This window comes from Cyanistes caeruleus, chromosome 4 (assembly GCF_971803275.1).
Source record: "Cyanistes caeruleus chromosome 4, bCyaCae1.hap1.1, whole genome shotgun sequence".
NCBI classification, from domain to species: domain Eukaryota; kingdom Metazoa; phylum Chordata; class Aves; order Passeriformes; family Paridae; genus Cyanistes; species Cyanistes caeruleus.
Window position 1 is genome coordinate 28,984,432 of NC_141704.1, and position 25,766 is coordinate 29,010,197.

Below are 25,766 nucleotides of genomic sequence, written 5' to 3' on the forward strand. Positions count from 1 at the left end.
GGACATTTTGTTCCAGCAGAGGTTGTGTTTTCCTCCATTTGCTCAGTCTGTGAGAGGCTAAGAGGACAAAGGAATACAGAGAAAACAAGTGCTTTCTGTCTTTCATATCCACAACACCTGCCAAGAGGTACCACACTGCAGCAAGACCTGGAGTCTGAGAATGCTGCTTTGTCACATCAGAACCAGGAGAGATTATTCCAGAACAAAACACATCCTTTCTAAATCAAAAACGTGATTTCTCAAAATAGAAATTAAGTTTTCAGGATATTTTTCTTTGGCCCTCCCCTGAAATTACCCAAAGGAGAGAGAAAGGCTAAATGAAATGGAGCCTGATGCATCTATGTGTTTATAGTTATTTCTGGAAAGATGCATAGACCTATATGCAGATAAATCCTGTAAAATTAAGAGCATAACCCTGTTTCACTAAGCATAACTTATTTCACTTGCAACAACAACCAACATTTTGTTACCTGTTCTTAACTGTTAGTCTGGTAGCATGAACTGTGCTGGGCTGGAGCAAGTGATCTGAGGGAAGGATTGTCCCTTGAAACCTTAATGCAAATTCCCTGAGCCTCATGGAATGGAGACAGCATGTCCTTAAACCTGGAAAATTCTGCTCCCCACTTCAGCTGTGGTTAATTAAACCACTTTCTGATTCTGGGTCAGGATGGAATTGGTTATGTTGGAATGAGACCCGTTTTCAGACAAAACTTTTATTTTCTCCATTTTCCCTTTCACAGCAGATTTACATCCCCAGCTTTTACCTTGATAAAATAACTTCTGCCCTTTTACTTGAGCCTATAAGGAGGCACTTTCTCAAAATTCAAGTCCTAACTACTTTTTATAGCTCCAAAATGCAATGCAGATTCTTCTCCTGAGCACTGAAGTAATATTTTAGCAGAGTGGGGCAGAATTCTGGTACTCAAGTGAATTAGAGATTGAATGTGTAGATCCAAGCTGTTCGTATGTTCTCTTTGAAGTGTGCTGAGACCAAGTCAGCCTCTCCTAGCTGTCCTGTCATTTCTCTTACACTTTATACCAAAGTTGAGGTATAGAAAATATTGATATTAAAAGTCTATAATGGCTCTCTTTGTTACTTCAAAAGTCCTACATTTCCAAAGTCTTCATGTTCAGCCAAGCTTGAAAGATATAGCTGTCTTAAAGAAAAAAATTATCCTATCCTTTCCTTCCGCTTCTTGGCTGCATTTTCTAACCACTTTTCAGGGAAATATAGCGTTTCAAATATCTCACAGAAAAAATATGACTCTTCCCAGACTCCTGAGGCTGCTCTCACAGGTTGTCTGTGGATGCTACTTCTCCTTGAAAGGAGCTGAGCAGTGGGACCACGTTGACTGACCCAGTGTGAAGAAGTATCAGTTAAGGCTGAGTTGCATTTATAGGCGTGGTTTTGGACTTCATGGTAGACCACATGGAAAATGGAGCAAGTAAGCTTGTCTTGCCACATCCTTTGGCACTGACAGTGATCAAGGGACAAGAATATTTTTTACTTCAGTCTCTCAGCCTAGTTTGTATCCCTGTACTGCTTTTGTTGTCCTTTAATGGATAGAAGTCTATGAAGTTTTGCACAGACAGTATCTGGATCTCTGCCCATGTCCCATTCCCAATATCCTTTAGCCAGGGCATCAGTGCTCTGTTGTGACCTAACCATTGCTGGTCCTGGAATGCAAGGAACTTCCTGCCGTTTTTTATGGGACTCTGAGGAGAAGCCCTGCTGCAGAACGATAACATTAAAGTGGGATTCCCTGGGGACATTGCAGTCACAGGCGCCAAGCAAATGACCCACCACACTCCTACTTGCGTGATAAAATACTTTACCTGTGAACTTTGCAGACTGCTTTAATATTTCTTCTTTCATCTCCCTCTCCTTTTTTAAAAGATATGTGGTTTACCTTCACAGGACATTTGTGGGTGGTGGGTGGCCTATAAAGGGCAGTAGGATTACAGGGCTCAATTCCACTGCCAACACAGATTTCATCAGCTGCAGAGCCAAAGCAGCAAAGCTATAAGACCTTGCTCTCTTACCAGTGTTCAGGCATGGGTGGGATCTGCTGTAACTTTATGTGATTAATATTTACCTTCCAGAAGTAAATATGGACAGAACCATTGCCTCCTGTTCTTGTGTCCAATAGACATAAACCCATACCAAAGAAGAGGGGGTTTATTCACATTCTCTGCCCTGAGGTACTGAGGATTTTATTGTGGCTGTATGCCGTGCCATAGCTGGAAGGAGGTGGTGAAGGGGAAATCACTTGCCATGTGGCAGAGGATGTGTGCAGCACTGATTCATGGGAAAATTTTCCATTTTCTCTTTCTCATGCAGCACTTCTGCTTTTCATTTCTTTGTCACAGGTGGAGGACCCTAATAGCAGCTCTGCAAGTACAACTGTTTATGTAATAAATGCCAAATTTAAAGAAAAATGGCAGAAGACTTCGGTAGACTTCATCAGTATTAGTAAGTCATTAAGGACATGTAGCTCCAGTATTGCATAAATTTGTGCAATATGCTTAATAAGAGAGCTCAGGGAAAAGGTCTGAATGCAGAATCTCAGCCTGTGGTGTAGTGTGAGCTGGATTATGTCTTGCAGGAAACTGTCCTTCACTGAAGATACTGCTATAGACTGCTAAGCATATGTTTCCACCCAAAACAAAGGCAGCTCAGGAATTTGAGTATTGTGGGAAGACTGGCTTTGTCTGGGTATTATTTTATGAAAGAAATATGTGTGAGTAGATGAGAGGCAGTTCAGGTGGGGAAGGAAGAGAGAGCATGTGGGAAACAGGCAGTGATGTGGAGCTGTAGCACAGCCAAGGATGCCTGTCCTGGGAGAAGCTCAAGAGGCTGGAGAGCTGGCTGGGAAAGATCTGCTGCTGTGAGAAGAAAAGTTGCCTCCAGTAGTTTGTGTCCTACTGTGTTTATGAGAGCAGACTCTATATTGTTCTACATAAAAAGAGTTGCATCAAAAATATTGGTCTTTGCTATTAATAACTCTATTTGGAAAAAAACTTGAAGGCCTGAATTTTGTGCAGCTGGAATAGTGTGGGCTTCCATTTAATTTAATGTGGCATGTTTTCTCCTTTTCCCTGTCAATTCTTACTAATGGTTCCTGTTGTTTCTACTTCTTGGGAAAGGCAGTAGGCCTCAGGCTGGACACACCATCATACTGAGAAATCCTCTTCTCTACAGAGCAGAAAGTGAGGTCCTGTCTGAGGGCAAAAGTTGGTCCTGCTATGGGGCTCAGCTGCTGTTGACACCTATAGAAGAGGCTGAGCTTCAGATACTTAACTCTCATCCATCCAAATCGATGTAAGGAGTCTATCTGGCCAGCTGTGCTACTGATGGATTCCTTCATCTCAGATAAATAATATTCAGAGGGGAGATTTCAAAACAAAGTTTAGTCACAGGGTTTATGAACAAAGATCACCCTGCAGCCCATTATGTCAATCTCTTGGATGGAGCATACTTAGATCCTAAAAGTAATTCATAGAAAAAAATCACTCCCACCTCTCTGAGTCCTGATAAGATCGTGGCAGGTGTCACACTTTCTGCTGAGATGTTTAAAGCAAAGTTAGTAGCTAGAGAGGTCACCTGCTAATGGAGATGCCACCTCACTGGGTTTATCTAATTGCAACCAGCAGTCAATTTGTTGCCATCCTGCTGAGTCTCTGGCTGCATCTGGCAGGGAAAATAAAACAGCAGCCACTGAGATTCAAAGAGCTGTGTGGGATCTGGATTGTGCATTTAGGCAGTGTTCATTTAAAAAAGCTATTATCTACCAGCTGTTCATAAACTATATTATGCCATGCAAGGGTCTTTGTACTACACAATTGTCCAGCCTCCCTCTAAATGCATATTCTACTGGTTTGAATTAGCTGCCAGCTCATAGTGATTAGGGTCTTCATTCATTTAGAGCAACTCAAGTCAGATTTGGAAGCGGTGACATCACCCATGTACAAGTAGTGTCTACACAGTAGGGATATATTGTCCTCAGCCTAAGCCAAACCTGTCTTCTGTTTTTCTTCAGTGTCCTACAAAGCATAGAGCCTATGCTGGAAAGTCTTTCCCTTTTCCACTGTGAGTAACATGTATTGCAGTTAGTGTTATTTGGGACCTTAATTGCCATTCTAAAACCTGTGATCTTGTGTACACACACACACCAAAGTAGGTTTGGTGTTTAACCCTGTGCATTTACAGAGGCAGTGCATCAAATCTGTTACATTGGTGGACATCTCCTTCTTAACATCTGGGACACATTAGGTAATGTGTCTTCTGGCTCTCTAGTAAATGGGAACCATATGAAGGTTCAGTGTTGATGCTCCCTCAAACCTGCCTAATACCAGCCCTGATGTTAAGGTTGGAGAACTCCCATTGAACAATGGAAGTAAATAAAATATTGATATAGCTTGCATATAGAAGATCTCTAGGTTCATTTAAAGACCAACAGGCATAGCTGACTTTTTGGTAAGGTACTGTATATTGGTAGGAAAATTGGTAGAAATCTCCAAGAAATGTTGTCAAAACTTCATAGGATTTTGATTTGACTTTAGTAGCACATAGATGGGAAAGTTTTCTTGCAACTATTCTGCTTCTTAGTATGTTGGCTATGTTCTGACAATTTGGATGTTAAAATACTCAGCAAGATCAGGAAAAGATCTATTCTGGAACAGATCTCTCATCTATTCTATTCAGCATATCCTGAATAGTATTCCCCCATCACACAGCAATGCAAGTTGTTGTTGCCAAACCAATGGCATCTATTTCCACTGCAGCAAAAGGGTGTGTTTGTAGAATATCTCACACCTTGCAGAAATGTAACCCACAAAGAAAAACTGTCTTCTGTAAAGTCAGCATAGCAAGGAAAACTTCTGGTAACGAGTAAAAAGTTCAGAGTGAACTGAGTCCAGTCATAAAAACAGTAAGCAGGAAGAAAACAGGGAATACTAATGAATGCTAATGCAACAATGCAGGTAATGGATTTGGAAGGATAAAAGCTATATTAAAAGGCTTTAGCAGTATATATTTAACACACACCACTATACAGAGACACTTGAATCTTTTTTCTAAAAGCCTCCTTGTTTGAAAAGTTTAACACCTTTCCAGGAATGAAGTGAAAATACGATATCTTTGTCTAAGTATCCAAAGAATAGAGCCTTTCCACATATGTGTATATTAATGTCTTGCTGAACAAAATTATGTTAGTCAGAGTCTGCAAAGTAAAAATCAAAATAAGGACCAAGTTTTTCCTTCAACTGATGTGACTAAGTCTAGCTTGAGTATTTCTGGAGAAAAGTTTCCCAGTATCAAAGAAATAAAAAGCTGTATGTCGAGCTTCTGCTTTTGTTTGTCTTGCCACAATCTACTCACATAATTAGAGAGGCTCATTTCTCATTTGTGCAATTAATTTGGACAGAGCAAAATGAAAGCAGCAGAAGTTTGAAGTTCCAGCTGTGAGTTTTCTCTTTTTTGTTGGCTTCCATCAGAGCCAGGAATACATATTCCTCAGCTTTTTGTGATTTACAAGAGTGATATTCACTTTCCACAGAAGGCCTCACCTAAGTCTGTTTACAAGTCTGGGTTTACTCAGGTAATTCAAACAAGGCAAGTTCTTGTTTTCCATCCAGAGCCCTTCTTCCAGGAAGCAGAAGCAAATCCACCCAACCAAGCTAAGTCAGCCCTCACAAGTGCTCTTATCAGTGAAATGTTGTCATACAGCATCAGCCAGAGAATAGTCAGCCATACAGCACTGCAATAAAAAATGTATTTGGCACTTCCCAGTCTATTTACTGTTTCATTGAATCCCACACTCCTCTGAGTGACGACTGCAAGTTCCAGGGGACAATTCAGCCCACTCTCTCTTCAAGAATGGAATTTTAATGGGTCTGATAAGAAACAGCCATCTTTCATCAGATACCGTGGTGTCTATTTTAGCTTTTTGCCTCTTCTGGGGCAACCTTGTACACACAAAGGCCTGGGGTATCAACTGATGACAGTCAGTGCTTTCAGAAGCCTCACCAAGGTACTTGAACCATCCATTACGCTGGGCAGTGTGAGATAAATTTATCAAAAATATTTGCACAGGCCGTCAGCATAGGAAGTAGTGTTCTCTGTATTTTCTGCAGGCTTGGCTGAGGGCACAAACAGGGTCAAATGATAGAAAGATTTGGTTTGCAAGAAGTCATTCCGTCACTGAAGTTTGCTTGAAGTTTCATCAGTGCAAAATCAGTCTACTGTGAACTTGGTTCCTCTGTACGGACATGGATATGAAAATGAAAGGAGTGAAAGACCCAGTCGTGTTTAACTTTGCTTTACTTGCTACATTTCTTGTCTCTCTGCTTCCTAGAGTTTAACCCCAGAAAGGTTAGTACACTTGCCTGAGCTGATCTTCCACTTGCAGCCCAGTTCAGGACATTGAGATGGAAAGAGCAACGTTTACAGATCCTTATTTTTACAAACATTGGTCATTTGATCGAAGGTTATGCTATTTGTAACTTCTCACATTTCCAGCCCAGGAGCTGAACAGGGCTGCAAGTGGAAGACCTACTTTGGAAATGAGTTTTCTCTTAGTCTTTAAAGAAGAAAGAAATACTGTAATGGGCAAATCCAGGATGTGCTAATGGATTTGTCATGATTTTTCTTCAGCACATCTACCAGTACTTCCCAAGACAATTGGCTACAGCTTTAATAGTCAAATGTGATTGCCACTGAGACATCCAGTGCTATGAAGCAAGTGCTTACCTTCGATCAAAAATAGGTATATACTCATGATTTTTGTGTTACACTTTGTGCGTCTGAATCTAGAAGAAAGGTAGAGCCGGTGTCCATGGCAGGTAAGTTGTTTGTTGGGGAAAGCCTTCTCCTAAACTGCTGGTAGTAACTGATCTTGTGTTTTTTGGTGGATGGTATTTTATTACACAGGAGCTGTTCTTTCTCTGCACATAAATTCAAACCTGCTCAGAACAGTAAATTGTCCCCTTTTTAAAATGCCACTGTGCTGAAACAAATGCAAAGCTTCCCACAGCCTCGGTGGGATTTTGTTGAAGTTACAAGTCTACTCATGGCCAAGATGTAGGATCTAAAAATGGGAGTCAGCTGTGGTCTGAACAGATGTTTCCAGAGGTAGGGTGCTTTGCCTCTGGGAGTGCTTATTGGCCTGTCATTAGGCCTTCTAAAGATTATGATGATCATATCCTTCTGGGACACTTCTACAGAGTTGTATGGTGGAAGCTCTGGCAGGGTCAAAGTGCCTGGTTTGGCTGAAAGTGGCCTCTCCTCAGCATTGCTGAGAGCCCTCCATGACCACCACAGGTTGGAAGAGTCCCCTGCTGACCCTGACCAGAAGGTGACCCCTGAAGAGAGTGCACCCACAGCCCCAGCAGCCAGGGAATTGGGTCTTCCTTAGTGTTATTGGTAATAGTATTGCTAAATCCTTAGGAAAATTCTAGAGAGCAGAACTGGAGGTTAGACACCTCGTTTTCATTGACTTTTAATTGCAATACTTGTCCTAGGTGCTTCTTTGGAAAGTTCAGCTCATAAAAATTAGAATTTCCCAGTGACCCTAACCAAATGCATAACTTGTACAAGGACCTACATTTCTGTGGTCTCCTGGAAATCTTCTGTTTGTTTTGCTAACAATTTTTGTGATAATTTATGTTTTCCAAACACTGGCATAGAATTCCTAAGAAAAACACAATCTGTTTGATTTTCCAGGTGGATTTAAGCATTGAGTGTGTCAGCCATGAACTCTGGAGAACACTCCCTGAAGGTCAGCAGCATCGGGTCAGGCTCTGCAGAGCTCCCTCTGAGATGTGGGATGCAACTCAGGTTAATGACTTGCAATTGCACACAGCTTTCCCTGAAGCTGCACATGTAGTTAATGCATATCAGAACTCAGCAAGACTATTCAAATTACCTCAATTTCCCAATGATTTATGATGTAGGTTTCTGACATCATTGGTTATTTATCTGTCTTCCTAGTGTTGCGAGCCAAAGCAAAGAGGGGAGAAACAGATGCAGCAAAATTACGTTTGAGCAAAGGGTCAGATGTTTTCAGAGACAGTACATGCTGGATAGAAGGGTACTGAAGGACTTGAAAGTCAAAAACCTAGAAGAGACATCAGTCCAGTCCAGAGACAAAGAAAGTGAAAGCCTTTCCTCATTTTTTTCCTACAAAGGATCATTTCCTGTCTGTGGAAGATGGATTCTATTAATTTAAGTAGTTTTCCAGGGTGTGTTTTATATTGCAGACTGGAAGTTTTTTACGATATGCCACTTATAACTTTTCATAACCCTAAAAAGTTGGGCTTTTTAGTAGGAGAAAACCCACTTCAGACACAGCACTTGCAATAAATGGGCCAAATTCTATTCTCAGTTACAGCTGTGCAACCCTCATCCTTAGTGCACGAAATATTTGAGCTAAGTAGAGGTTGTGGATCAAAGACCTGGGGTTCCAAAATGCACCCTCAGTGCACGTGTGTGGCTGGGACTGAAACCAGTGGGACTCCCATGTGTACATCCAGGGTAGACACTGGCTTGTGATTTTTATTGTTTGTGCTATTGGATAAAATTGATTCCAGCGTTACATTTCTCAGTCAGAGTTATTTCTACATCATCATGCATCAAAATGTTGGCTCTGATCTCTTCTTCTTGATGGTAGCTTTGAGGAGTATTTGTTTTCTGATTAGCTTGGGCCCAGCATTAATCATTCTCAGGCTTCCTCTAACCTTTTTTTTTTTATTATTTTACTGATGGCAGATTTAACTGTTGGCTCACCTTTATTTCCAAAACAGATGAGTTTTATTAGTCTTTAATATTAGCCAGATCCAGCTAGTTGATAAACCAACGTGGGCCAGATGCTCAGCCGCAAACTGCAGCCCTGCTGATTTGGGTACCTTGTCAGGGAAAGTCTGACAGGGTGCCCGGGCAGGAGGAGAGCCCCAGCTCACATGTGCAGCCATGTAGAGCTGAAGGTCTGGTTCCTTGGCTCCTTTGGGTGCTCTGAATCAACAAAGAGACCTATTCAATTCAGTGCTTTGTAACCAGAAGGAAGATGACCTTCCAGGGTGTGTGTTTCAATAGTATTTCATAGAATTGTTAGGATTGAAAGGGACCTTTATAAGTCATCTAGTCCAACTCCACCCTGCAATGAACAGGAACATCTTCAACTAGATCAGGTTGCTCAGAACCCTGTATTTCTTCAAGCTGGTAGAAGAATGATTCTGAACAAGACAGTAAAATCTTTGACAAGGAGCTGAGGGCTGTCCTTGAACCAGTAGCTTTTGTCTCCTAATGTTTTTTATGTTTGAAACTTGTACCAGTCTGAAATCTAAAAGCCAGGTATCAGATTCAGGAGCACAGGTAATTTTGTGAAGGGTGTTTCTTCTTTCTTGTTCTGTTTTTACTTCTTCTGCTTTTCTTTCTCCTTGGGAATGAGAGCAGCAGTTTGTACATGGCTCTAAGTCCATAGGAAGTGTTCAGCAGTGCCATTTGCAAGGCAAATAAATTTAAAGGCTGATAAATGAAAGGGGAAATGTGTGCCAAGAGGAATTTCATGTTGCCACCAGGTGGGCTAATGGCAGCTCTGCAGAGTGGATGAAATATTTAAGAACATCTTCTCTAGCAGCTTCAAAAGCAGCAAAAAAAGGAGTGCAACTTCTTTCAGTGCCTCTATGTCAGTAGCTGTTACAGGTGCAGCCAACAGCTGAGCATTCATTTGGGCACTTTGAAGTAGGACAGACAGACCTGAATGCTTCTAAAATAGACATGAGGTTTATTCAAACTAATTACGGTGGATTTAAGAACTCACAGTTCTCAAGTAATTCTTAATTACAGGATCACAACAGGATTCAATCAGAGAGGGCTTCAGGAGATCTCTGAGCAGGAGCCTCCTGCACAAAGCAGAGCCAACTATTGTCTGGGTATTTGGAAAAAGTAAAGATGACTGAAAATACTACCTATCAGATTTTAGTTTTAAATGTGTGACTTCTCTCAGAGCTCATATAGTCTTTAAGAGTAAGTGTAGAACCCAGTCTAATTAATTTATTTGTATTTCAATGCCTTAAAGTTGTTTTTTAGAACAATTTGTAGCAGAATTGTGTCTTTCACCTGGTGTGAATTCAGCATCAGGCCCTCAGTGCAGTAGAACAGCATTCCATGGCTGAGAGCAGGCAGGACACACAACAGGCTTCAAATTAAACAGCAGCATGGCATTGGTTCTTTTATGCACTTCTTACCTTCACTCAGGAAGCCCAAGACAAGGACATACTTGTCCTGGAGTTCTGGATCTGCAGGTTGCCAAGGCAGTGACAGGTTCTTCAGCCATACACAGCAGTAATTTTGCTATCTGTATATTTTTCTTGATGTTTATTGGTAGCAAAAATATTTGTGATGTGGAGATTAAATCCTGCAGAATTAATCACAAAGACATCTGCAGAGAATGGTTTTCCTCAAAGTTGCTTTGTCTGTAATGTACATAACCATTTCCATTTTTCCTGAGAAAGACAATCAGCTCTTTTCATTTCCCCAGTTTATTATGAGTTCTTTGCTCTGTGCCTTGGTCTGTTTGTGTAAAGTCTTACGAGTCTTTGTCCATGGCTTCTGAACTGAGCTATGAGGTCAGATCATAGATTTCTGGGGAGAACAAGAGGTGCTTTACATGGAAGAGCCCTATATTGGATTGTTTTCCTTGTGAACGTGGCAGCAATGTGCTTCACAACTGAGCTTGGTACTTGAGTGCCAAGATGGACAGATCTGCTATAATATGAAGAAAGGACCTAGGGAAAAAAGATCAAGTTTTTTGGAATATTTGGGCTCGTAGGACTTTTGAATTGGGTATACAAACTTGGCCACAAAGTTATCAAAAACTTAGCTCAAAATTTTACCTTCTCAACAGGTGTTATTAAGCTCTGTTTCAAACAGCACTGCTTGCCTGTGACACCACTTATTGTTAAAGAAGGATTGTGGCAGGAACAGGAACTACACTGTGAGATATGTCAGGAGCAGCAGCTACCAGCATATCTGTGCTGTGCTGGCCAGCAGCTCAGGGTTACACCACAATGCACACCAGAGCTGTCCTTGCACTAGCTCTCCTTGCCTAATTATTTATTTAGGATACCTGCTGACTTCATACAGGATGTTTACAATGCTTGTGAGGGTTTTATCTATAAATGCAAAACCCAGAGAGTGTTGCTTTTTTTCAAATTTTATCAGGGGAATGCTATGAGACTGAGTTGTTTCCAACCTCAGACTCCTGTAGAGCCCAGTATCCCAACCATTGTAGATGCCACTGTACTTGAATGGCCAGCTTGGACATTTTAATATATCCTTCTCCACAAGCAGATCAAGGGAGAAGAGTTTCACATACCTTCATTTATCTCAAAAGATTTCATCCAAAATCACTTACAACCGAGCAATATCTTAATGTATATGTGCTTTAAAATCTACCAAAAAATCTAGAACAACAACAAAAAAATGCAGGCTAATAATTATGTGCAAGATCCATGCATGAAGTTATTCTCAAAAAATATACATTAGCTGAGCAAAAATGGCCTTGACATTCAGCTAGGGCTTATCTTGGTGCCAGCATTACTCAAGCAATGATAGATCATATGGACCTTGATTGTATCTCAGAGAATTAGGTTGCCCAAAGATTATCCTTATCCTCTGTCAATAGGGAATGAGAGCTCAGGGCTGTATAAATAGTGGAAAGGGAATGCTGCACTGAACAGTGTAACTTGGAAATAAGCCTTGGAAATAAGTTGTGCCCACATGGATAACCAGGACTTTTTGAAAACCCGTGGATGAGCACTGCTGTTCTCTCACTGCATATCGTGCACTGTCACTGGTAGGCATGTGGAGAGAGGAATGATTAACCAGTAGCAAATACCATGTGTGTGAGCAGACTTCCCTGCTGCAGTGTAATTCTGTCACTGTCAGCTTCCTTTCTGTTCTCTTCAGAAGAATTCCAGAAAATCAGATGGATTTTAAGACAGTGGACTGATTACAAAGCCACCAAGTCCTAAGGGTAAAGCACTCCATAACTATCCTCAAGAATCCATTAAAGCCCTGCCGAAGCATGATCTACCACTGATTAAAGGCGATTAAAAGGGGGAGGGAGAGGGTTTTGGGTTGTAATGCACCGAATGAAAAAGATCAGTAAATGAAGAAGGGTGATTTGAGAATTAGCCTGTCCTTGCAAATGTTTTAGTTCAGCTTCACTGGGAGAAACTGCACCTGGACTCTTCCCATGGGAATCAGATCAATTTAATGGGTTTGCAGGGAAGGTGGGGAGGTTAGCACTGTTAATGGAAAAATACTGACAACTGTATCAAATGCTGCTGTTAATTCAAAACACCAGCAAAGTCTTCTGAAGTAATGTTTCACCTTAATTGCCTTAGGGAATAATTTAACTGTAATTGGAGAGTAGCTTTAAGTTATGTGCATTTCTGAAACGCAAGAAGGAAAAGGAACTCAGTAAGGAAGAAATGCCCATCTATTCAGTCTATAGGGAAACCATTAACTTGGCAAAAACATGGGTGAAAGTTCAGTGACTGAGCAAGCTGGCAGTGCAGTCGGAGAGCAGGGAATGGAGAAGAGGGCAGTGAACCACCCTGGTCTTCAGAGACAGGCTTTACTCAACACTGAAATCAGTGTTGTGCTGGTGAAGCACGGCAGAAGCATTTGTCAGGCAAGACAAAAAAGAGAGATGAATGGGAGTAACAAAGAGGCCCCTCCAAATGTCCAATGAATTGTGAGAGCTCACAAAAGAGATGCAGGGTTGAATGAGGATACTGAAGGAAAGTGATCCTAGGTCATGTGTGCTGTTCTTGCAAGGTACAATCAGCCCACCAGGATGCCAGCTCTTGCTGCCTGGGAGATAGTGCCCTCGCTGAAGTTTTCATTTTATTTTGTGTCCAATCTGGGAACCCTGCAGGGAGCCTGTTACCCAGGGAGCTCAGTGATTCCTAGATGTGGACAATATCTGTGAGGTTTCTGACCCGGAGTATCCAAACCCGATAGTTTCTTCTGGAAAGCAGCTACATCTTTCTTGTAGCTGAGAAAAGAAAAAGAACAGTTCAAAACAGTATTTCACAACTGCTTAAAATCATCAGCTGGGCTTGACCTGGTTGATAGTGCTGGTACCACATTCAAGGAGGAGTTATTACTGCAAGGGTGTATGTGTTGATTTAGAAAATATGAAGGAAGCTGAGAATGACAGAATGCAATTTTTGATGGGGCATTCAGCTATCTGGGTTTTTCTCTTAATTTTTTGGTTTTCTTAAGTACCGATGCTGGTAATTCTTAATAAGAAAGACATTAATAAGCCAGGAGAGCACTGGGAAAAAGCACTGGGCTTTGCAAACACACAGTCTTTAACCTAAAAATGTTAGTGGTAAAGAAATGAAGCTGGCCTTGCAATGCCAGATGTATTTTATTATATACACTGTCTTTTAAAAATGGTGTTTTCTACAAGATCAGAAGGAGAAACAACAGAAATTTTGCATGGAATAACTAGAGTAATAACTGCATAGAAGTTATTCTAAAGATTATTTCAGATGAGAAAGTGATGAGCTGGCATAGGTTTCTTAATATCCTAAAAGCAGAGATTAGTGTACAAGAGTGTGCTGCTGGGATTATTCATCATTCGGCCTTCTACAAGAGACAAAGATTGTTTTGAGAACATCTTATCAAAGAAATGTCATTTCTACCCTTCTTGTGTTCTTTTATTGATAATGGCAACTGCTTTGAAAATAACTATTCTTAAATGAATAAGATTTTACATAATTATATAGCTTTTTAAAATCTAAAATGAAGAGAAATGCTGCAGAATGACTCCCCATTAATTTTGACCCTCTAGGTCCAAAAGCCATTGCCAGAGGACCACACAGTGGTGTTGTGCTTCATTGATTACAGCATCAGCAGGGACCATCACAGCACTGGGGCTGCAAATCTGGTGTCACAACCTGAAATCTGTTCAGACATTTCTCATAGGACTGTGCAGTCGCCTTGAAATGTTGAGATGTGGAAGTCAGCACATCTTTCTATTTCAAAGATCAAATTGAATTAATTAACCAGCATATTAACTAAGATACCCTTTCCTCTCCATTCTCAAATGGCAACTAGAGGATTAGGGTGAACCTGTGCTGAAAGCACTTTGTACACACACAGAAAAAGATTAAATGACGGGTAGGATTCTTGTTCTCTCTTAACCTGCCAGCTTCCACAAACTATTTTCTTTTTTTCTTCAAGCCCAAACCCCACAAAAAGACAAATAAGCCTGCATTGCACAAACTTGTTTCACAGATACAGCACAAGCCAGGAAAACATGCAGTAAAACAAGCTAATTTCAGGTTTAGCTTTTAAGTTCTAAACCTCTAGACAACATTGCACAATCTGAAGTAATTTCCAGTTGGAAAAAGACATCCTTAGTCAGATTCAAGCCAGGAATCCTGCAGATTTGACAGCTGCACAGAAGCCAACAGAAAATGTGCCTGCAAACAGTCTGAAGTATCGAAATTGTCCATTTTTTCCAAAACTGCAATAGACTGGTCTGACTTCAGATAAGTGCCAGCTTGTGTCACATCTAAGTAGTTGTCAAGGAGGTGAGAATTTGGCAATTTTCTTCCATCATGTCCTACTTTTTTGCCTCCTTTTGCAGTCTGGGAGAAGCCCCATAGCAAACAGAGATTAAGATGGCATCTGAAGTCTAATTGACTTGGAAAATTTTAATAATTGGACCAACCCAGGAGACACTCAGCAGTTTGATATCAAAAGGGAAGCACACAGTGTTCTGTCCTTTCTCAGCCTTTTCATCAGATCTCTAACTAATTTAAATATGTTAAAACTTTTGTAGCTTTGGACCACTACTTAATATGAACCATTCCTGATTCACCCAGGAATGGGAAGTGATTTGTGATTACCAAATGCAGCATGTGGTCTTCCAGTGGTACAGGCCTTGTGTAACGAGAAATCTTCCAAGGGGTAGGAATGGGTAAATTGATCACCCAGAGCCATAGCCCGTAATTGGTTCTGACTTTTTCTTCAAGGGTTTTGTTGTTATTGTTGTTTTGGGGGTGGGGGTGGGGTTTAGAAAAAAAGAAAGACAAATCCTGGCCTCAGACTTGTCTCCCTGAGAACACATTTGTTAATCTAAAATACCAGCAGATGACACCAACTCAAATCACAACAGAATACATTTTCAGTCAGTCAGAGGCACAGAACAACTCGGGTGTGGTATGCACCATTGTATAACAGCCAGGAAATAATTGCAAAAAAACATCAACGAGCCTTAGGCAGATGAGTACCAACTACTTTACAGAACAAGCACTGTCCTATGGTGTGACATCCTCCATGGCACAGTGCAGTACAACCCCATTTACTGGGAAAGAGTTATGCTTCCCTGCACCAGCTGAGGACTGGGCAGTGCAGGCTGCCCAACAGCTGCTAGAAATGAAAGGAGAATTGACCATATTTCCAGAAGCTGAAGTGGAAGATCTCCTGCTGAAAACACAGATACTGTTATGACCAAATTCAAATGAGAACCATTTCAGTCTTTGAGAGAGAACTGCAAATAATGGTGATTTCTGAGTAGGAGTAATCACCTAGGAGACAGCTTCCTCATGGGGTGGAAACCAGCAGTGGCAGTGGCAGCAGTAGCAAGAGTTTCAGGCTTCTGGTCCTCGCAAGAACTAGAGGGTACAACCTTCCTTTTGCTGGCCATTTACATCCCACTGAGAGGTAGCTTCTGTCTGTTGGTCTGCAAACCTCTAGGTAGAGTGCTAGTTGTATTATTTCCCTGAGATCACTGCAAGATGAGCTACACAAATACAGATCTCTAGGAGAAATAATTGTAGCTGCACAGAAGATACCATATTTCAGAATTATTTAAGGGCTTTTAGTTGCAGAGCGATACTTGTGGGTTTCTTATTTTCACTGTCAGTCAATTTGATATCCAAATGGACTACTTTTTTGAGTAAAACCTCCATATCTCTTCCATGAAGGAGATCAAGAGACTCCTGTAACACCCTGAAACGATAAATGCAAGGATGTATTACCTCCAACTTAGTCCTCTCTGTGTAGATTTGAAGCTGCAATGAACAATTACAACAAGGGAAATGCATGTCAAGTAACATTGGGAAAGAGCATCTGTGGGATTCTCAGGACAGTTTGGCATTGCTTGGACACAGTTGCAATGAACTGAGAAGCAGATGAACCAGTGTCAGAGGTACTGCATATTTCTTATGGGAAGTGTAAATTCCGTGTGCTGAAAAGGGTAAGCACGATCGAGAAACAGCAGTCTGCAGTCAACAGAGATGAGAAAGGAAATTGTGACTGCTTGGGATTCCAGACATTTAAACAAACGAGAATAACATTTCTAAGCAATAGAGAGATAGAAGAATGAAAAGCATGAGGAAATGGCATACTGTGATTTAAAAATAGCCTAGCGCAAGCCAGGAGAGCCATGCTGAGCATGGAGGGAGCTGTGCAGCTGCAGGATCACTTCTGCCTTACATGACTTGGGGCATGGGCCAGAGCTCCGAGTTCTTCCTCCATCCCAAATCTGGGAACTTAAATGGAGCATTGCCGATGAGGACAGACGGCCAAGTTATGTAATTAGAGAAGAGTCGAGACACATGTAACTTCAGGCTCTCTGGGATGGAAGGGGAGGACGGTGCAATTTCAAAGGAATCACTTGTGTGGAAAGAATATGTGGAAATTCCTAGTTCACAACTGGAGCTATGTAAAACTTGGCCCTTATTCTTTTCAGAGATTTGCTGTTTTCTCTTTTATGTCAGCTCATGCAGGCCTGCACCCTCTGGCTTTTCTTTTGTGTTCTGGGAATTGAATAAACCCTGAAAGTAGTGAGAATCATCTAGTCTCACAGCCTAACCATGCAAAAACCCCTGGCTGGAGTGTTTTTGATGTGAAATCATAAATCAGGCCAGTTTCACACAAAGGGTTTCTGAGCTGCACCAAACTTTAAACAAATGTGAATTTGGTTTGCTAGTATTTTTATTTAAGTTTTCCTCCTAATTTCATCGCTTCTATGTTTTTTTCATTAACAAACATCTGGAAATTGCATAAACTATACTAATGGATTATTATCTTCTCCCTCTCTCCCCTCTCTTGGTATATAATTAAGTTTTCCTTTTGCTCCCTCCTTTTCTGTTCCACACACAAATGCACTTGAAAAAAAAGCCTCAAGGGAAATTGTTGTTAGAAGGACTACAGCAGCTTTAGGACTCAGGAATAATGAATTCACAAGTCACACCAAGTAAGGAGTCAGAGTACCCCTCTCGGTGAGGTCTAATTTTGCTGTGTTTGAATTATCAACTGATCTTATCACAAAAAAAAGAAATACTTACATTACAGTTTTGCATGAAGATCATGAGGAATAAATATATTCCTTTAGGCATGACCAATCATTACTTTTACTTGTGCTTTTCTTATTGCCACAGTTCCATTAAACTCAAAGCTTAGATGCTTAAGGTGGTAGATCTAATCTAGTCAAACTTTTAAAAGCTTTTAACAGAGACCTTCTCAGAACACTAGACATGCTTAGAGAGTTTGAGGGCTGTGACCAAACACAGCTTCAGCAATCCTGTTCCAATGGATTTAGAAGTTATGGGGTAATGAATTGCGTGGGGAGAGAGTGCAGGGGGGTGAAAATGGGTGGAGAAAAGACAGACATTAAGCCACTGCCAGTGGTTCAGTGATGGGCCCAAGTTTTCTGTTGCCTTTCCAAATTGCTGAGTCATAGAAGCAAAATATTTTTGTTGACTTTCTGTGTATTTTTAAGCACCTGCTATAGTTTTTATAAAAATAAGTAACACAGAAAATTTTACATCTGTGAAAACATATTTTTAATGCAAAATTTCATTATACCAAGGTCTCTTCAGACAATCCAGTGTGTTTTATAGTCATCATGTTTCTATTTGTCTGATATATAAGGCTGGTGCTGAGGTATGAAGAGGAAGAAGAGTAGATTTCTACCAAGAGCATCCCAGAGCCAAAGTTCCACAAATCTCCCTTCTATGAAACCCTTTTCACATCTGTATCTGTAATTACTATAGGTTCTGTAATTTTTTAATCAGTCTCTTTCATTATGTTTGACCAGTTTTCTCCCTCTCTTTCCCTTTTTGAAAATACAGGAGCAGGAATGTGTCTGGCAGAGTAGAATGATACTTTAACAGAAAAACCAAATGATGTTTTCAATCTCTGTGGCTTAGCACAGATTTTTCATTTTATAAGGAGATGCTATTTTTGTATTACTGGTCAGGCTTATATTCCCGGTTGTAGGGCAGGGCAGTTCAAATTCCCTTTGATTCTATATTACTTGATCTTTAACTACCAGTTCTGAATGATTGTTTGGTCCTGTAATTTTTTCTCCATCTTTTTTTTTTGCATTCATTATTATTTCTTAGCCATTGTACATTACACTATGAGGCACAATCTTCATCTGTATGTCCCCCCATACATCAACAATGCAAGGACAATAATCATGATAATATCTTCCTTCTTGCAGTAGACTATGCCAAAGGTGTTTTTCTAACCTTTCTAAATCAGGCTTGGTGAAAGAGTAAGGAAAAAAAAAGCTGTTTGGGATCAGTCAAGCCCTACAGCCAACCTTATATCTGTGTGCAGCAATGGGATTAAATCTGGAAGAAATGGTTTGGAAATGATGGCACAGAGAAACCTTTCTCTGTTTAATTCATTCTGCTTCCCCAGCAGCTTTCAGTTCATGTTTGTTGTGGTTTGTCCTAAGTCCTCCATGCTTTCTTCTTGCCTGCTAAAAAAAGTAAGCCATTGGTGGCCAGAGCTCTCCTGCACTGAAGTGTAACTACAACAGAAGCATTTGGGAGCCTGTTGCCTGCTGTTGTTTTGTGGGTTTTTTTTAGTGGGGGTGGAAGGAAAGATTGCACAAAGTTTGGGAGTTAAACTGGGCTCTTTGTGTTGCTAAAGCATTTTGAACTTTCTCATTTACCTATTCACTGGAGGAAGACACAAGACTATACCTACAATAAAGGCATTTATAGCACATGTCAAACTGCCCAGGGAGAGTCCTTCACTTTTCTCTTTGTAATTCAAAACAGCATTTGCATCCTTGCTGGAAGTGGAGCCCTCCTCAACTTTCCCTCACTCGGGAAAGGAAATGCTGAAGGATGGAACAGTTAAACATACATGAACCCAAGCATCTCCTGTGCAGGGGAATTTCACAGGAGAAAGGCATCTGTTGCCTGCTGAAATAGCTGCTCTCCAGAGCTGATATTTAAAGCTTCAGGCTGTCTGTCACTCTTTTGAGATCTTGTTTTCCCTGTGAAGGAGCTAACACAATCCTATAACCCAGATAACAAAGATCTATGTAGGGCTTACCATATACTAAGTGCTATGCAAAGCTGTTTGCAAAATTCTTCATATGCATATTGATTTTATTAGAGTAACAAAATCCTTTTACAGCTGGTTTGATTTGTTCCTGTTGTTTTCTTGTGAGTTGGTCATCACTAATGCCTTAGTACAGCAGAGGAAACAAATATATTTTTTATTTTTATTTACCTTGGACTCAGACCTCAAGCTCAGTAATATCAATATTAGTTCATAATAGTAATATTGCTTCATTGGCCTAAATATGCCTGGATCAGGGGCACATAACATCAAAGAAAAACATCACTTGCAGATAGGTATGAAAGCAAGAAGCTCTCTAAGCATGTCCTACCTGTGTTTACATATCCAGTGCACCACCCGTAGAGCATTGGTCAAACATTTCCCACTGACTGGGGAAATGCAAAGAGCATTTATGTCTCTTACTCAAAAATTCACCCACATTTCCTCGATCAATATTGATGGAATTTAGGTTAAGATTAGTGAAACTTATCATGAATTAAGAAAATCTGTTCTTTCTGCCCTGTCAGACAGGGCATAAAGGGTTGCTACACCTTCCCAGTGCTAAGAATTATCTGTTTATATCTTCCTGTGTCCTGTATTATCAGATTTGACTGGGCCTATTAGTTATCTCTGCAGCAAAAGTTATTATAGTTCCAATGAAATTATGCATTTCCTTAAGCTCAGATGTAACATTTGATTCAATGACTGATGCAATTTACCACTAAATTTCTCAGAATGGCTTAATAACAAACTGCATGAAGAAGCAATCCACTTTTGTTGGAGCTCATTTGTACTGATCTAATCATGTCAATCTTCGCAGTCTCAGGAGTAAATTATGTAAAGGAATTCATGCTTCTTGTTTTCAACCTCTGATAATTTAGAATGTGCTACTCAACTTTCCTTTTTCTTTCTGAACAAATCACATTTTGAATCCTAATATGATGGTTCCAACCATGCATTTATTTTTGACTTCATAACTGCCATTTCACTGTCTTATTTAACCTCCTTTATGGTTTTGGTTTTGTTTATTTTTTTCAGGTTAAGTAACCAAGATCCAATTCACATATTTTTTAAGCATGAAAGTTATTTAAAAAAGAAGTAATATAGTCAGTGAAGATAATAAGGTCCCATGGAAAGTTACTTGGATAAGAATCAAGAAATCTAAACTTGGTTTAGACGTCTTTAGACGTATCTCTTTGTGCCTGTTTCTTATTCCACTCTGAAGAGAAACTGAGGCACAGTTGTGGTTTCTTTCCTTTTCCCTACACTGTGAGAGAACACAAAACTTTTTTTGTGGTTTTATAATGCAAATGAGCAAAATGTGATAGTTCAATGTCAAAATACTCACTTTTCTCTATTTGAAAAAACAGTGGAGAGACAGATATGTTGAACATATCACTGTGCACGTGTGATTAACAGGACCAACACAAGCATTCCTGGAGAAACATTTTCACATCAGTAACTCACAAGTCTCTCAATTTTTAATCAGACAGACAGTCACAAACTTCCTTGCAATAAATTCCATCTGCTCTTGCTTGTCCTGAGTCTCACCATGAACCTCAGAAAAGCTATAGCATGAACAATGAGCTGAGAGACAGACAGAAGGTGCAGGTGAGCCCAGAGGAGCTTGGGCCCCAGGGCTGCCTGCCTGGCAGGCCACAAAATAAGGGTGCTCCTCACCAGCAGCACTGCAGAGAAGAGCACCTGAGAGCAGCCTTACTGATAAATGTGGGGATTTAGGTTACCTCCCCATCCTTCCTTCCCAGAGTTGAGAGTTGTCTCTCTGCTTTGGCTCAGTTCTCAGCTCTGAACCAAAGGGGGCATTTTTACAATAGAATAATCAGTTAGCAGCCACAAAGAGTCCTTAGAAACCACTGTTTGCCACCTGCCATGGCTGGCCCTTTTCAGGAGGGCATGTGGGCTGGGCTGGAGTCACAGGGAACCTCCTGAGCTTCACACAGGTTTGTGCCCTGCAGCTAGCTGCTCCAGTCATGACGCTCTGCCAAAGGCAGCATGAGGTTGAGGCCTTCCTGCCCCCACATCCTCTTCTGTGCCCATGGGTTTGGGGCTGACCTCTAGGTCACTGCTCTTTCAAACTTTGGGAAGCCTCACAAAGCTGAGCAACCCCCTCTTGCCCAAACCTCAGCTGGGAATCTGTAAGTGAGAGGTGCTGCAGGGGGAAGGTGGGAAGATGTCTACTGTCACTCTGGAAATGGGATCTCCAACAATCTCCCCAGTCTGGGAAAACATGGTTTCAGTTTTCTCTTTTGTAACAGCAATCCATGTTGTCCGTTTAGATTATAGACCTGAATGGTCAGATTATGCTGTCAAAGGCTTATTTCTGAGAGGCTCTGTTGAATGGGACAGGTGTCACACCTCCTCTTGTTCTTTCCATAGCTCTTCTAGCTGATATTTTACACCCTGCTAAGATTGAAGATGCCCTGAACCAGACTTGAGCAGCAGAGAGAAGGACTAACATGCCTCCCAGAGAGAAGGATTGCTGCTGACTGGAGCTGAGATTTTCACACCAAAAGCAAATTTACACAAACATATCTCTGAATCACATGCTGGGCTTGGGACCAAGCAACAAAAATAGCACTGCTGAGTTTTTTCTCTATTTGGTCATTGAATTTAGATACCTTGAACTTCAGGAAAATCTTAGTTTTGATTTTAAACACCTTGGGATCTGAAGCACATGGACTACTGGGAGATGGTGTTAGCAGAGAAGTGTTCAGTCGCAATAAGCCGTGGAACCCAGGCTTGTGGTTTCCAAGGGACCCACCTCCAACCTTTTATATTGAAGTCTAATTAATTCAGCTGCAGACAGTATCTACCCTGTCCTATGTAGGGCATTGCACTGTTCCAAGGCTCATTTGAGCCTACAGTAATATTTTACCTGTTGGAATGGGTCTTTGCTCCAGCTAGTTTAAAGGCATGTTGTGGCAATGAGTAGGTGGGGTGTATTTAGCTGTAATGAAAACATTACCATTCTTGATCTGAGCAGCTGAAGCAAGAGGATCCAGAGAGAGAGAAAACTACCAAGTGGAGCAAGGAGGGGGGCAGATGAGGGGGAAGAGGGAGTGTTTCCTTGATGAAAGTCTAATGAGTTTACAATTCCAAGAGAGAAGCACTTTTGGAAAGACTATACATGGATGAAAGGGCATGGACCCCTAAGCAGGATGATTCTATATAGCTGCTACATTGCTTAGTAAATAATCATGACAGAAAGCTTACCCAGAGGATTGGGCAATAGCTGCTGCTTTTGCTGGGTTCTAGGCAGCATGTAGCTGGGCTCATTGAGTTGGAATGTTCTAGGACCCTCTGAACAAAAGTGGACATTGCCCATTGCCAAATGTCACAGCCAAACAATTTCAGATTCCCAGGTGTCCCATTTTTATATTTTCCAAAGTAAGTTGTCAGGTTGTTGCACTCAGAAGTTTTATTATAACCTGTGGTATTTAGCAGGGAGTATGTCAGATTCACTGTGAATAAACTGTTTTAGAGGTCTACTGTCCACTATATAATTTTAAACCTTTTACCTTTCATCTCACAGCTGGAAAATGTTTCCAGTGAATGCTGAGAGCCAAGGGCTTAGGGAAAGGAGTGCTGGTTCCACTGCAAAACATCTGAAGCAGAGTGGTACACTAAAAAAAGGTAAAAGCAAAACTAGTAGGTTAAACACCAACTAGTTACTGCATATAAAATTATTATGATAAATAAAATAAAATTATTTAAATTTTGAAGTGCTTTGGAGAGGAGTATCAATATGAAATGCCTCTGCTGAAAAAGACAGAAGAGACATTGGCATCTGAGACAATTCTCATCAAATGCTGACCATGACAAGCCCCACTTCCAGCTTGCTGCACCCACTTCTAAGTGCCACAGCTCCATGCAATGGGGCATGCAGGCAGGGCATGTGGTTGTACATCTGCTTCACAGGGAGGTTTGTGTGCCTTGGACTTGGGATTCTCAGCACTGCTGTGCCTCTTGTGTAACAGTTGCTTCACTCTGAGCAGGCAGAGAGTCCTCCCCCTCCCCCATATGTTTGGTTGCTAATTGCAAACATGAAGGACTGACATTCTGATGCCTGCTTTTTCAGCTTCCTCAAATTCACACTTTCAGGCAGTCTGCTTCCAAGCTGAACTGCCTTCTTTTCATGGGTGTTTCCATGTGAGTAGCTTAGACTATTCCATCTAGCAGCTTTCATAAATTTAGATGCTATGGACATCCATGGTAGGCTTTTTTAGCCATTTTTTTGGGGTTGTTAGGTTCACACTCATTTTGAAGTGAGCAAGAAGCAGAGTACATACAATTTACAGGATACTTAGCTTTCTTTGCCTAGAAAAATGCTAGGAGATCTCATGTCTGCTGAGGGCTGAGATCACAGATATTTACAATAGACTAATAAAATGTTATCTTGTCAAAGAGCAGATTTTCCTCCAGGTAACTTGTTCTTTTGCTGTGCTCAACATATCCAACATAGACCATTGTCACTCTTCCTATAGAGGGTATTGATATTAGTTCTGATTGTTGCTTTCTTTATGAGAATTAATTGTCTCTAAAAGGGTGCAGTTGTTTGCCTACTTCTGTTTCCCTGCCCATATTAGCAATAAGAGCAGAATAAGCCAACTATGGCAAAGCATTGCCTCTGCAGCCCACAGCCTAGAAAGAAAAACATGTTTCTTTTTGTGGCAGCTGGGGAAGAGACCCCCAGACAAGACGTTTTTGTTCCTGATTCTCTCAACTCTCCCGCCTTTCTAAAGCTAGGTCACATCCAGTCTCTGACCTGTTTGTCACTCCTCTCACCCCACCAAGTTGTTGTGAACATCTCCTGTCCTAGTCAGTTAAGGGTCTCTAATTAGTGACATAATAGTTAGGCAATGAATGAACCAAACCTGCATCATAATGAAGGATGAATATTGTTAGTGAGTCACTCTGCAGCAGGGATCCAGAGCTGCTGGAGTGGTTTGTTTTCCCAGCAAGCTGCAGCTGGTTTTAACTGGGGTGTATCTTTTATATGTTCTGCCTCAGGGCTAAATTACTTCAAATAGGACTTTGCTGCATGGCTGGAAAAAACAATCATTTGTTTGCAGTTTTCCTTTCGAAGGGATGAGTATAAAACATCCTTTTCTGACTGAAGTAAAGTAGTACCTTCAAGGCCAATCCCTTTCCTGCAGTGGCAATTTTCAAAGGAATTGCTGGATTTGTGCATGCAGGGCACTCACTGGAGGGGTTGTGTCTGTGTCCCAGTCTGCAGGCAGATGTGTGCCCACAGAGCAAGCAGGGAAAGGTGACAAGCATGTCACCCACCACAGCCCATTTTGCCATTACTAGTGGAAGGCACAATGTATATTAACACCTCTCTGATTGCTGGATAAAGCTTTTCTAGGGCGAGGCTGAAACCAGTAACACTGTACACAATTGACATGGGTTAGTGGTTTACCTCAAGAAATGGAGGAAATCACTTAGCTCTTTAACCAGAAGATTACCACAGCCATAGTGGTTTAGCATCAGCATGGGTTTGGTGAATATTACTTAGAGATGGAGAAAAGAGAAAGTCCAGCGGCAGAACTTGGTGATTTTCCATCATGGCCTTGAGTGGGCAGAAATTGTTGCTGGGTTGTGGGGATGCCAACATCCAGAACCAGGGCATCCCAGTAGTAACTGCAAGGAAACTAGTATCTTACCCACCTACATGTTTTTTCAGCAGATTTATTTATAGCTTGTCTGTCATTCAAACTTCCTGACATCCAAGATGCAATTTGTATGAGATCAGTCAGGTTTGGTCCTCTGGACATTGCACTGGACACCCCCACAGAGGGTGGGGGGGTTGCATGGCAGTGAGACACAGCAGGTAGAAAGCAGAACATATTGCCCTGTTCCCATCTTGGGAGCCTCTCCTGAGCAATAAGCAGATGCCTACCAGTCCTGGCAGACCACCACCACACTGCAGATTTTGAGTTTGTGGGAGCCTGCAGGTCAGGGAGAAATGGGACTCACAAGAGATGTCTTTGTCTCAGTGAGTCTAATCACCCCAGCTTTTTCCTCTAGTTAGCTGAGAGACAGCTTTCACCGTGGAGAGATGCAAAGCAGCTAAGTTAGGTGCTCACTCTGAACCTTCCTGTAAAGGGTGCCTTTTTAATTCATTAAACTTGAGGAAACTAATCTCACAGGGTTTTCTGGCCCCCATTTACATCCCTAACATCACCTGAGTTTCAGGTTGTACATGCTTCGTGTATCCTCTTGCATGTTCTCCAGGACCAGGCTGGGATTTCTTGGGATTTGAAAGGTTTTACTGTGTTTTCACTTAGTAAAAAAAATTGAGTTTTGCCTAAATGAAAGGGCCTCCAGACACGAAGGAAATAAAGTTCCA

The 25,766-nt window shown here is 41.2% G+C and overlaps 1 long non-coding RNA gene across 1 annotated transcript; it reads right to left on the reverse strand.

The window, feature by feature from the left end:
* Positions 1 to 267: 267 nt before the first annotated feature.
* On the reverse strand, positions 268 to 24,239 carry LOC111937420 (uncharacterized). Its single transcript, XR_015286349.1, has 4 exons — positions 24,180 to 24,239; positions 22,933 to 23,037; positions 20,742 to 20,829; positions 268 to 3,691 (listed from the first exon to the last, which is right to left on the reverse strand). It is a non-coding gene; the product is annotated as an uncharacterized LOC111937420 (long non-coding RNA).
* Positions 24,240 to 25,766: the final 1,527 nt, after the last annotated feature.